Source organism: Martes martes (genome assembly GCF_963455335.1).
Source record: "Martes martes genome assembly, chromosome: 14".
In the NCBI taxonomy this organism is placed as follows: domain Eukaryota; kingdom Metazoa; phylum Chordata; class Mammalia; order Carnivora; family Mustelidae; genus Martes; species Martes martes.
The window spans coordinates 55,545,351-55,558,620 of NC_137902.1; the positions used below are offsets into that span (position 1 = coordinate 55,545,351).

The following is a 13,270-nucleotide window of genomic DNA, read 5'->3' on the forward strand; positions in this document are numbered from 1 at the left end:
TTTATTTATTTATTTATTTGACAGAGATTACAAGTAGGCAGAGAGGCAGGCAGAGAGAGAGAGGAGGAAGCAGGCTTCCCGCTGAGCAGAGAGCCCAATGCGGGGCTTGATCCCAGGACCCTGGGATCATGACCTGAGCCGAAGGCAGAGGCTTTAACCCACTGAGCCACCCAGGTGCCCCTGACCCAGCATTCTTAACACTTGAGGGAAAATGTTCCCATGGATAGCTAGATGCTAAGGGTGTCAGTCTCTCTAAATCGAAGATATTAATAAGAAGTAATGAATGCTTATTATAAAAATATTGCATGATACAGAGATCTATAAAGCAGGAAGTGAAAGAAACAACTCTCCCAAACCCACAGCACATTCAAGTTAAATGGTCTCCCACATTCCCATGCCCGTTTCCCCCTTCTGAAGTGCCTTTCTCCTCTTCTCTACCTATTGGCCAGGGCCCAGTATAAATGCTACTGTGGTGGAACTTTCTGGACTTCTGTGATCTGTAGTGAGCTCCTCCTCCTGGGACCTTTTCTCTCCAGGTGGCATGACACAGAAAAAGACTAGGAAACGTTGCTGTAGAAAGCGGGAATTAAACACCAGCAAAATCCTAAGACCTGGAAGTCGTTGTCTGTGGGGAGGGGGATTTGTGAAGAGAGAGTAGTGCCAGGCTCCATTTTGTCTGGAACCTTCTAGAGCTGGGTAGCTCAGTGAACACTGTGCACAAGTAATTCTGATAAAATCCTGGCGAATTGTGCACGGTGATGCATCGGGCCCGTCCTCGGTGACTGCTTTTGGCGTCCCACACCTCCCAGCTTTGGAAATGAGGCGGCTTCGCAGAGATTGGCGGCCACGTCCCAGAGGCCCAGCCATCTGCGGGCTTGCGTCTCGCTCCAGGGTGCCACCCCCACCCCTGGCTCCTGAGCATACCTGGAGGTGCTGGGAGTTGGATCTTCTGGAAGGGATGCAGGCACCGGTGTAAGTTTTCATTTTCATGTTCCAGAAAAATCTATCTTCTCTCCGTCAGCCTCCTAAATGGGATCCCCATGCTGCACAAGACCCCTGCTCTGAAGCCCTCACACAATCCCACGTCTTATTCTGTTCAGCTGAGCTCTGTCAGGGGAAGAGGGCTGGGTTTGAGCACAGCTCTTCTATTTGTGTGCCGTGCCTCAGTTTCCATGATTAAATGGAGACAAACATTTTTTTTTGTTTGTTTTCCTGGGTTGTTAAATTAGGCAAAATGTGTTAGGTACTTAGAAAAGTCTCCGGCACAGCTCCATAGCTACGTACGGTGCCTAGGAATACCACATAAGGGTAAGCTGTTATTATATAACTTCTTGTTTCAAGGACTGTCTTCTGACCACGGTAAGAATGAGCGTAGTGTAGTGTAGGCCAATGCCATGGGAAGACCATGGGCTTCGGAGTTGGGTTACTCTGGGTTCTAATCGCAGCTCTATACTCATGGGCATGGGTCGCCAACTTCAGCAAGCCTCCCATCTCTCCATGACAGTGCACATTCTAGCATGTTCCAAGGCAGACAGCTCAGAAATATTTGACTGCAGCTTGCAGCCTCTTCTCTCTGACGGGAACGTTGGCCAGAGAGCCTTTGTTTAGTAAAATCATGGAGTCATGGCCTCTCCAGTGCTGGTTGAAAAACCCCATGGTTCCAATGCGCATTTTACAGAAGAGGAGACAAGGCTTTGGGGGAAGGTGTTTCCCTGAGACTCCCTGGCTGATAGCAGGGGGGCCTGGAGGACAATGGGGGCCTCCTGAGCCTAGCCCATCGCAGCTTCCCTGCCTGTGCCTCTTTCAGATCCAGAACTGCAAGCCAGACCAGAGAGAAGATTGGAAGACAGTGGCTCTGTTTTGAAATAGCCTGGGCTGAGGGGAAACAGGAGGCGTGCAGGGTAGACTTAACTCCCCTCCATAGGCCTGGACCAGCCAGCCCTCTGCAAATGTGAGTTACTGTCTTTACGGCCCCATTATTGTCCTTAGGGCCAAGTTGCCACAGCTGGTGGGAGGCCCGGTCCCTCTGTGCCAGTGACTCCTGAACACGAGGGTGCCTCAGAGATGGAGGGCTTGTTAAAACACAGGTGGCTGGAACCCACTCCCAGAGCTTTGGATTCTGCAGGTCTGGGCTGGGGCCCGAGAATGTGCATTTCTAACAATTCTGGGGTGAAGCTGATGCAGTAGATCCGGGGTTCCCACTTTGGGGAACCACTGCGTTGGCCTGGCCCTTGCCACCGAGCATGGTCCTGGGACCTGCCTGGTAGAGATGCAGAATCTCAGGTCCCACCCCCAGACCTGCGGCATCAGAAGCCTCACCTTAGCGGGGTCCCCAGGCATCTGTGCGCATATCGTGGTTCGAGAAGCAATAGCACGGTGCAGAGTTCCCTACCGTGGCCACGGAGTAGAAGTGCCGGGAGACCTTCGGAGCCCCCAGACTCCCAGGCCCCAGCTCCCACTAGTAAGTCAGAGTCTCTGGGAGTGAGACTCGGACATCAGAAGTCTGTGATTCCAGCGTGGCCGAGTGTGAGAACCAGCAGCTAGAGTCCACAGTGGCAGCCAGGGGGGGCCTCCGGGACCGTAAGTTCTAACCCTGGCATTTGACTGAGATGTAAACCAAAGGCAGGAGAGCCACAGCGGCCTGCCCGAGGTCCCACGGCCGGGAAGTGACACGTCCAGGCTCCTGAGTCTGGATCGTTCTTTCACGAGCTCTTTCAATTCCAAGTCCCCTTAGTATATAGCTCCCTCTTAGCTGCTCTTAATATACCCGTGTCCGCGGGCGTCTGTCACACCTTGGAAGACAGGTCTGCTCCTTGGAAACGGCCTCCTGTTGCATCCCACAGCAGCCTTCCGTGCCGCGTGCACGTTGTCCATTCGAGTGGTTAGGGCCACGTGCCTAAGGCCAGCCCTGCCACTTACTGACCGAGGCCTGTGGCTCTGTGCCTCCAGTTCTTCCTCTGACAACGGGGACGGTGATAATAGTACCCATCCGTGGAGCTGTGGTGAGGATTAAGGGTTAATGTGACAATCAGGGACTTGCTCAGGGGAGCACTTCATAAATGTTAATTAGTATGTCAGTAACAGGGTGACCTTGGATAAGTCCTGTGACCTTGAGCAGTCCAGGTCCTTTCATTTCTCTGTGACTCTGTTTCCTCCTTTGCTAAATGGAGGTAAACAGAGAACTGACCTCACAGGGTGGTTGTGAGGAGGAGGTGAAATCGTGAGTCTGAAGCCCCAGGCCAGTTTCCTACACCCAGTTAGCCTCCACAAACAGTGGCTGCGGCCTTGTGTCACAGACTGAAAGCCTGAACAAGAGGAAGTTCTGGCTGGGGCAGGCTCTGAGTTGGGCCAGTCCTGAATCTCCAGAGGGAGCATCTAAAATAATGGGGATTGAAGTTTTCTGGGATGTTTTTGTCTGGAGAAAAGCTTATAATGTCCCTCATCCTCGTTGATGTAAAAGATTGCCATGCCAGGGCAGATATACTATGTGTGATCCAAGAGGACAGAGTAGCAGTTAGCATGTAGTTCATGAAAGAACTCTCTAACAGTTAAAACCATTCTGTAGAAAGGAAGGGTGAGCTCCCCATCACCAGAGGTATTCAGGAACTTTATGCCCTCTGGTGGAGACATTAAGAGAATTTCAGGTCTGAGATCAGAGGCTACATAGTGTTCCCCAAGTTTGCTTATTGCTAAGAATCACCTGGGAATATTTATTAAAAATGCAAATTGCCCAGTGATCATTACAGATACACTAAAGCAGAATTTCAGGGGTAGGAGCCTAGGATTCGCCTTTCCACAAGATTCTTACTGGGAAGTTTGGAAAACATGGGCTAAATGACCTCCAGTCTCCTTCTAACTCTGAGAGTCTGTGAAAAAAAGCACAGCCTTGGCAGTGCTGCTTCTTGGCCAGGCCTCAGAGCCCATGTGCACGCCAACGTGAGTCCCCAGCACTTTCTCCTTTGGGGCTACAACTGGTGGGCAGGGGCTCTGTGACCCTCTCTGCCTCCCCTACGGGACCCTGTCACCAGGCGCAGCTCTGAGCAGGGACTGAGCCAGGGCACACTTCCATGTTTCTGAGAAACCAGGAGTCTGACCCAGCCCTTCTGGCTCCCTGCACTCTGTTTTGTTTACTTCTTGGATTTTGCTTGTTTTGCCCTGGTTCTGCCCACCAGTGACTTTTCATTAGGCATTCATTAGGATTAACAAGATAACCCTTAATGAAAGACCTGGGCATTGTGAATAAAAGCTGCTTTATTAACACCAGCACTATCGTAATTAGAGGTTTAGGGAGATGCATTTTGGCTTTCTTGCAATAATAATTATAATTATGAGAATAGTCTTGCTTTGTGTTTATTACAGTGCCTTCCCTCAAGCTTCTCTCTTCTCTGCTGCACCTCAGATATCAGCGGGTTGTTGGGGGGCGGGGTGGATAGTGGGGAAAGTCATGCGTGAAACCAGCTGCTGTCCAAATGCTGGTGTTGTCCCCTGTTGTTGGTACCCCTGAGTCCCACTTGGGGTCTGTGGGCGTGCATATACCACCCGGTCACATGAAGTGTTTCTGAGCCAGAGCCTTCCTCTCTGAGGACTCACTGAGCAAGGGCGGGGCCCTAGGAAATTGTAGGACAGGGTGGGCTCAAACGGGTTGTCCCGGGGCGATTGAAGTCCTCTAGGAGGACTTGAGGACTTTGCTTGTGGCTTGGCCCACATCTGTGTTGCCTTCCCTCTCCCGTGCCTCTAGTAATCTCTCATCTATCAGCATCTAGCATGCATTGAGGGGGACCAACTCTCCAGAATTGCCTGGGACTGAACAGCGGTCCCCGAGGACACGGGACTTTCAGTGCCAAAACTGGGAACGTTCTGAGCAAGCCAAGATAAGCTGGTCACCGTACTGGACTCTTTGCATTCAGATTTTTTGTCCTTCATCGTCTTGCCAAAATGCCCTTGAACAATTTACCTATCAACACGGGCTTTCCACCCGTGAGGGTAACTCATGGTTATTATGGGAATTTATTGAGTTAATTTTAAAAAGTACCTATTACCATGCCCAGCACATAGTGAATACTCAGTGGTGTTAGCTGTGTTTGTTTTGTTGAATCGAGGGAGACCTTTAAGATCCCCTGGCCTCCATGTGGTTCATGAACCCTGTGGGTGATGACTGCTTGGTCAAACCCCCTGACGTCGCCCTCACTTCCTCACGTGGGATGCCTTTCCTTTATGACTGGTGAGCTATTCCCTATACTGTCAGCTGTTCCATAAAGAATGGGACCCCCTTCTTGGTAGCATCCCATGGCTTCTTGAGGATGACTCACCTGCCTCCAGTCTGGGTCTTCTCTTCCCTGGGCAGGGTACCCCCTCCATTAGTGAGACATGGCCCCTAACTGTATGCTAGCTGTGTCTTTTGGGAGGAGTGCTGCCTGCTCTGGTAAGCCCCAGGGCCCAACGTTGAACTTGGCTCAGGCTTAGCAAGCCTTTCTCTACTGCAGACAGGTATGGTGGGTAGATATGGTGCCCCTCTGCTGCATTAGATCTGAGAATTTCCTGAGAACAGAAGGTGACTGGCCTCGGTCCCCAGAATCACACTAGAAAGGCTTACTAGAAAGGATTTTTTAGCCAAGGCCCTGGTTTCCCTTTGCGATGCTCTGCATGGACTCCCATTTCTCTGGCTCGGCCCCAAGACAAGCACCTAGGTCCTTCTTAACTCAAGGGGGCAGGATAGTAGAATGGTTAGGATCTGTGACTTCCTGCACATCTTCACCATCTCAATCTTACTCTTCTGCTTTTAGCTGTATGACTTTGGGCAAGTCACTCCCTTGCACTTTCATCATGTGTACAGCGAGGAAAATTCTTACAACCTAGGACATGTGAGATAATAAGTGGTACTATTTATGGTTATTATTATCCCCGTCCCTGAAGGAATAAACATAAGCTATATTGCTCCTTGTGCACAGGTGGGAAGAAGACTGGGCAGGGCCGAGACCTGTTCCTGCATGTCTAGGTGCCTGGGTCTCCATATTCTTGTCCCGGGAATCGTGGAGAACTGTTCCTGAGATCATGGACCTGTCGTCTCAGCAGGGATTGGAGTCCCTATGCAGTGTTAGTGGCTGGTGACGTGGCCTGGATGGGGTGCATTTGCGTCACGTCCCAGCAGAGCTGTTTGCCATCGTTGGGGTCCTATACCCCTCCCACATGCACGCCAGCCTCTGGGAGGCTGTTCTGGGGTCAAAACATGGATGGAACAGATGGCATCCCTAAGAACAACAACAAAAAAGTCCTAGGGAAATCTCTAGGCAAAGTGGGGAGCAGTGCCTGGCACACAGTAGGGCTGTTACGGAGAAGAAAGGAGAGCAGCAGGCGTGAACACGTTCTAGGCCCTCAACACCTTCAGATGGCGGCAGGGGTGGGCAGTGGCACATGCGTCTGTGACATAGGTCAGTCGACCAGATGAGGGTGCCGAAGCCCGGGCTGCTTGAATTAGAGACTGGAGAAGGGGAGAGTGTGTGGTCAGGATGCTGCGTGGGTGGCCCAGGTGGCAGGAAGGAGGTTGTGGGCTGGGCATTCCTGGGCTGCTGTCTCAGGGAAGACACTGCTTTGATGACCCTTGGAAATAACTCAGATGGCCTTATGGCTTTGCGTCTCTTCTGCCTCCATCGCGAGCACTTTCTCTCCCGACTGTAGGGAATGGGGTACGTCATGCAATTGATTCTTGGTGCCTGAGTCCTGAAAGTTCCATCTCCTAGCTTTTGCTCTGCTCCAATAACAAGAGAGTTTCTTTCTTTTCTGGGTCTTTCTTATTTCTCTTATTGAAGAGGAGCTGGCTGCCCTCAGTTTATACTTGAATTTGCCAGGTTATTTTTTCCAATAAAAGCAGTTTTTATGATAAATTAACTTTTCTATTTTAAAAGTAAAATATCGGTATACATGCTTGAGAAATATTGAAATATTGAGCTATTGAAATAGAGGGTGGTACTTTGCCTGTTTTATGTAACAGAAACATCGGGACTGTAAGTAATCACCAATTGCTCCAATCCTTTGTAATAACTGGTTAACATCGTGGTTATTTGCCTCTTTCCCAGGCATATGTACTTTTTTACTTAGTTTTACATGTGTTATAGAGTGCATATAATTTTTTTATTCTGCTTTTAAAAATGCTGTAACTTGAATTATTAAACAAGAAAAACAATGGACAAACGTAGGTCGACAATACTACTTAAGAAAGTCTACTGACATTGGAGAGGGTGGGGAGAAATGCCCGAACTCCAGATAGAAAAAAGGCAAGAGATGTGAACAGGATCTGCCACAGGGGAAATAAAAATGGGTAATTACCCATGAATGATAATCCTTCTCATTATTGAAAGACTTGCTGATTAAAAGCAAGGGATGCCATTTCCCCTGATCATATTAGCAAAGATTTTTTTTTAATGATCCTCTTACTTATTGGACAGGATGTATGTTAATTGGCATAAATACTCTGGAAAGCAGTTTGACAATACATCAGGAGCCATATGTTTATTTGTTTACTAATTATATTTTTCTGTTTGCAAACACCGTATGTTCTTTTCTTATCTCTCCCTGGTAGTCTTAATTTTTTAAAATTTAATTATGTTGAGAACTTTAAATAATAAAGATAACTTTTTAAAAATTTATTTATTTATTTATTTATGAGAGAGCGCGTGAGCTGGAGAGGCAGAGAGAGAGGGAGAGAAACTCACAAGCGCGGAGCCCAACGTAGGGCTCGAGCTCATGCTCCTGAGATCACGACCTGAGCCAAAACCAGGAGTCAGACACTTATTCAACTGAGCAACCCAGGTGCCCCAAAGATAACTTTTTTTTTTTTAAGTTTATTTATTTAAGTAATCTCTACACCCAACAGGGACTTAAACTCACAATCCCACGATCAAGAGTTGTATGCTCGACCAACTGAGCCAGCCAGGCACCCCTGAACATAGCTCTTTATCCTATCTGTAAATCCTTTTCGCAATCTGTTGCCTTGTTTTTTTTAAACATCCAGGTGTGCTGTGTGGTTTATGCAGTAGGTCTGTTGATCTGTTTGTTGTGGTTCTGTTATTGCTCCTAGGTGACTTTCTAGTCATCTTCACTTAAGAGATTGTATAAATATTAAATTCTGTTCACTTGTGATTTTTTGTTTGACTTCAAAAATATTTCAAGTGTGATTCTCTCTAGAATTTACTTTCTTTTTTTTTTTTTTTTTTAAATAGGGAAGAGGGGGAGGTCAGAGGGAGAAGGAGAGAGAGAATCTTAAGCAGGCTCCATGATGTGGGACTTGATTTCACAACTCTGAGATCATGACCTGAACTGAAATCAAGAGTCCGACCCCTAACTGACTGAGCCACCCAGGCGTCCTAAGTTTGCTTCGATTCTTAGGTTAATTGAGAGTCTCTTTTGTTTTCCGAGAATTGTTAATTGGCTGTTGTGATATCAGTTATTAATCCTTCCCTTCCCCAATTTATTTATGAGGTCTCCTTTAGTGTTTACTAAATTATGACATGTTTTTTATAGGCTACATTTTCCAAACTATTTTCTTTCTATAATCTATTTTTCCTGTTGCCCTCTGTTGTAGTTATTGTAGTCTTAAAATATTGGTCATCCCCCCACCTTCTCCTCTCTTAAGGAGCCTTGCTTGCTTAATTCCCTAGCTGAAATTTAAAAGCATTTCAGAAAATGGTTTTGGGTTTTAAAGTTAAAAAAATAAAAAAGTTTCTGGATTTTTAGTAGGAATTACATTAAACGATCTATAAAGTGATTTCTGAAACAAATCACTATCATTTCAATCTTTTGTCACTAGCGAGCATGTTCTGTATGTTCACATACAAGTCTATTCTTTTCAGCATTTCTTAATTTTTTAAAAATTTATTTAAATTCAATTTAGTTGACATAGAGTGTATTATTAGTTTCAGGAGTAAAAGTTAGTGATTCATCAGTTGCATGTAACACCCAGTGCTCATTCCATCACATGCCTTCATTAATGCCCATCACCCGTTTAGCCCATCCCCCGCAGGCACCTTCCCTCCGGCCACCCTCAGTTTGGTCCCTGTAGGTAAGTCTCTTATGGTTTGTCTCCCTCTCTGATTTCATCTTATTTTACTTTTCCGTCCCTTCCCCTATGTTCATCTGTTTTGTTTCTTAAATTCCACATATGAGTGAGATCCTATGGTATTTGTCTTTCTGTGATTGACTTACTTCGCTTAGCATAATACCCTCTAGTTCCAAAGACTTCTTTGTGAACTTTTCTCCTTAATATTGGTTAGATACATTTTCCATGCTGGTTATCTCTATATATTTCATATTATTATGCTGTTTGAAGTAGGCTCTTTAAAAATTATATTTTATTGCTGACATGTGGGACTACTACTGAATTTTGCGTATGTATTTTGATTAGCCACTTTGCTGAGACCTTTTTAATTTGTGTAGTTTATCAGATGACTGCTTTGGTTTTTTGAGGTTACGCAGCAATTTCATATGTGCATGATAATCATTCTGTCTGTTTCCAGTGTTTGTGTCTTTTGTTTCTTTGGCCAAAACTTCCAAGATCATATTCAGAGATACTGGTGATGGAAGGCATCCTTTATTTTGCTCTTTGCTTTCAAGGGAAAGCTTCTGACATTTTCCTTGATGTTGGCTCTAGCTTGAATGAGATCTGTCGCTTTTACCCAAAGGGGCTGTTATGATTTACAACCACAACAAAGATTCTTTTCTAGCCCTAGCCCATTGCACATCTGGCACAAAGTACTAGGAGACTAATTGTTTGGATGTGTTTGTTCTTTCTAGAATCCCTAGCCTGCTCTAAACTTTGAGCCTACAGAGCTAGTCTGTTTCCAGCCCTTGATCTCCCTCTACCGAAAGCCTGACTTCCGGGGGATTCGTTCCTCCCTAGCAGGACCTCGAACCCTCTTCTGCCAGCCCAACTGGCTGATGTAAGAGCCAGTGCCTGACATTGGACAGTGGCAGGGCTAGAGTCACTCACACAGACTCCCCACTGAGCTCAGAGCCCTACTCGGGGCTCTACCCCATGACCCCAAGACCATGACCTGGGCCGAAATCAAGAGCCAGATGCTTAACCAACCGAGCCACCCAGGTGCCCCAGGACACTTCTTAATAGCATGCCCTATAGAAGACACCTATGGATTCTCAGTTGTCTGGACTTCTGCCCTTGCCCCATCTGTCCCATTTCTTTTCCCAGTCCAGCTCTGTGAGGTTGCCAGTCCCCCTACTTTACCCTCCGAGCATGCTGGGACACTGCCGGTCCTGTCCTCTGGAGGTCTTCTCAGTCCAGTGGGAAAGCAGACACAAAACAAGGTTACCATGGCACAAGATGAAGAGGTCTCATTCCTGCTCTGAGACTCCAAGCCTGGAGCCACTAACTGCCTAGAGCAGCCAGAGAAGGTTTTTAGAGGAGGTGACATTTGAGCTGCTCCTAGAGCAAGAGTAGAAATTCTATGATGTGGTTGAGGGAGAAGGGGTTCAATTATGATTTTTTTTTTTTAAATTCTATCCATTTATCTGACAGAGAGAGAGATCACAAGTAGGCAGAGAGGCAGGCAGAGGGGAAGGGGGAAGCAGGCCCCCCGCTGAGCAGAGAGCCCAATGTGGGGCTCAATCCCAGGACCCTGAGATCATGACCTGAGCCGAAGGCAGCGGTTTAATCCACTGAGCCACCCAGGCGCCCCCCAATTATGATTATTTTGACAGACTTTCCATTTACTGTTGCTGTTCAGAATGGGATCTATAAAAACTACGTATCATTACTGGCATGTAGGAATATTAACTAAATTTTGCATATTTATTTTGGAGCAATCTTTAAAGGCTTAGGGGCCCAGGGGAGTCCAGCCTCTTTGGGGCCAAGACAAGAGTTTGCAGAGAGACTGGACAGTGCTGTCTGAGTTGGTTAGTGCTCCTGGGGTTCATGGGTTAGAGGAGGGTGATCCAGTAATGGGGATGGTTCAGGAGGATTTCCAAAGAGGTGGGATGGGAGCTGGCCTTGAAACATAGAGAGGATTTGGGTAGAGTGGGAAGGAGAGGGTAAAGTGGAGGAGGTGGAGAGAAACGGCATCCCCACTCCCACTACGCACCTGCCAGGCATTTTGTTAGCACGTTGAGTCTTTCTCATATTTAACTTTCCTGACAACTCTGCTTGGTCAATGGTATTAGCACGCCTGTTCTACAGATGAGGAAACTGAGGCTTGGGGACTTTAAGTGATGTAGTGTGCAGTTGGAGAGCCTAATTTCTGAGCTTCTGTGCCTTTAGTGCGTCCCTGCTGTCATATGTACTCAAACAGTTCAGCAGTTCAGGCACATTCCCGGATCTGTGCAGCTGTCATCAGCATCCAGTGTTAGAGCCCCCACCCCTGAGCTGCTGACCCCCAGGCCCTCCGGCCCTAGGCAGCCACTACCCTACCTTCCGTGTCTAGACATTTGCCCGCTCTGGACATTTCGTGTCAATGGCCTCATAAAATCTGTGATCGTTTTCTGACTTGCTCTTGTAGCTGATCCTCCAGTTTTCAAGGGTTATCCACACTCTGGCTCGTATTTGCTTCTTTTTCGGGCCAAACGATATTCTTTTTGATGGATGATACCACATTTTGCTCAGCCAGTCAGTCTGCAGATGGACAGGCGGCGGTTTGCACGTTGGGGCTGTTGGGATTAACGCCTCCATGTGCGGTGTTTTCACTTCTCTCCGGTGGACCCCTCGAGTGGGCTTGCTGGGTCACGGGGTAACACTGGGCTTATACCCATCTGGGAATGGCCGGACTGTGTTCCACAGGGCCTCTGGCACAGGCTGGCCTTCAGAGGCTCAGGGCTGGGAGGAAGGGCAGACCACACAGTCTGTGTGAGCCGCCTGTTTTCCAAGGTGACTGTTACAAAGTAGTGTGGAGACGGCAGCCTTACCACGAGGTCTCTGGCGACGGCAGACTCACAGGGGCTCAAGGATGCCACCGTGAGTGTCCGTGGCCGTGAGTGGGCATGGCCACTCCCACTGTACTTCAGCTCCCAGGCCTTGCTCCCACATGAGTTGATTAGTGCTCCTGGGGTTCATGGGTTGGAGGAGGGTGATCCAGTAATGGGGATGGTTCAGGGAGATTTCCAAAGAGGTGGGATGGGAGCTGGCCTTGAAGCATAGAGAGGATTTGGGTAGCGTGGGAAGAGGAGGGTAAAGTGGAGGAGGCGGAGAGAAACGGCATCCCCACCCCCACTGCGCACCTGCCAGGCATTTTGTTAGCACGTTGAGTCTTTCTCATATTTAACTTTCCTGACAACTCTGCTTGGTCAATGGTATTAGCACGCCTGTTCTACAGATGAGGAAACTGAGGCTTGGGGACTTTAAGTGATGTAGTGTGCAGTTGGAGAGCCTAATTTCTGAGCTTCTGTGCCTTTAGTGCGTCCCTGCTGTCATATGTACTCAAACAGTTCAGCAGTTCAGGCACATTCCCGGATCTGTGCAGCTGTCATCAGCATCCAGTGTTAGAGCCCCCACCCCTGAGCTGCTGACCCCCAGGCCCTCCGGCCCTAGGCAGCCACTACCCTACCTTCCGTGTCTAGACATTTGCCCGCTCTGGACATTTCGTGTCAATGGCCTCATAAAATCTGTGATCGTTTTCTGACTTGCTCTTGTAGCTGATCCTCCAGTTTTCAAGGGTTATCCACACTCTGGCTCGTATTTGCTTCTTTTTCGGGCCAAACGATATTCTTTTTGATGGATGATACCACATTTTGCTCAGCCAGTCAGTCTGCAGATGGACAGGCGGCGGTTTGCACGTTGGGGCTGTTGGGATTAACGCCTCCATGTGCGGTGTTTTCACTTCTCTCCGGTGGACCCCTCGAGTGGGCTTGCTGGGTCACGGGGTAACACTGGGCTTATACCCATCTGGGAATGGCCGGACTGTGTTCCACAGGGCCTCTGGCACAGGCTGGCCTTCAGAGGCTCAGGGCTGGGAGGAAGGGCAGACCACACAGTCTGTGTGAGCCGCCTGTTTTCCAAGGTGACTGTTACAAAGTAGTGTGGAGACGGCAGCCTTACCACGAGGTCTCTGGCGACGGCAGACTCACAGGGGCTCAAGGATGCCACCGTGAGTGTCCGTGGCCGTGAGTGGGCATGGCCACTCCCACTGTACTTCAGCTCCCAGGCCTTGCTCCCACATGAGTTGATTAGTGCTCCTGGGGTTCATGGGTTGGAGGAGGGTGATCCAGTAATGGGGATGGTTCAGGGAGATTTCCAAAGAGGTGGGATGGGAGCTGGCCTTGAAGCATAGAGAGG

The 13,270-nt window shown here is 48.3% G+C and overlaps 1 protein-coding gene across 1 annotated transcript in view; it reads left to right on the top strand.

Moving 5' to 3' along the window:
- The window catches only part of LRRC20 (leucine rich repeat containing 20), an 86,748-nt gene that overhangs the window by 29,798 nt on the left and 43,680 nt on the right, over positions 1-13,270 (top strand). The window lies entirely within an intron of this gene.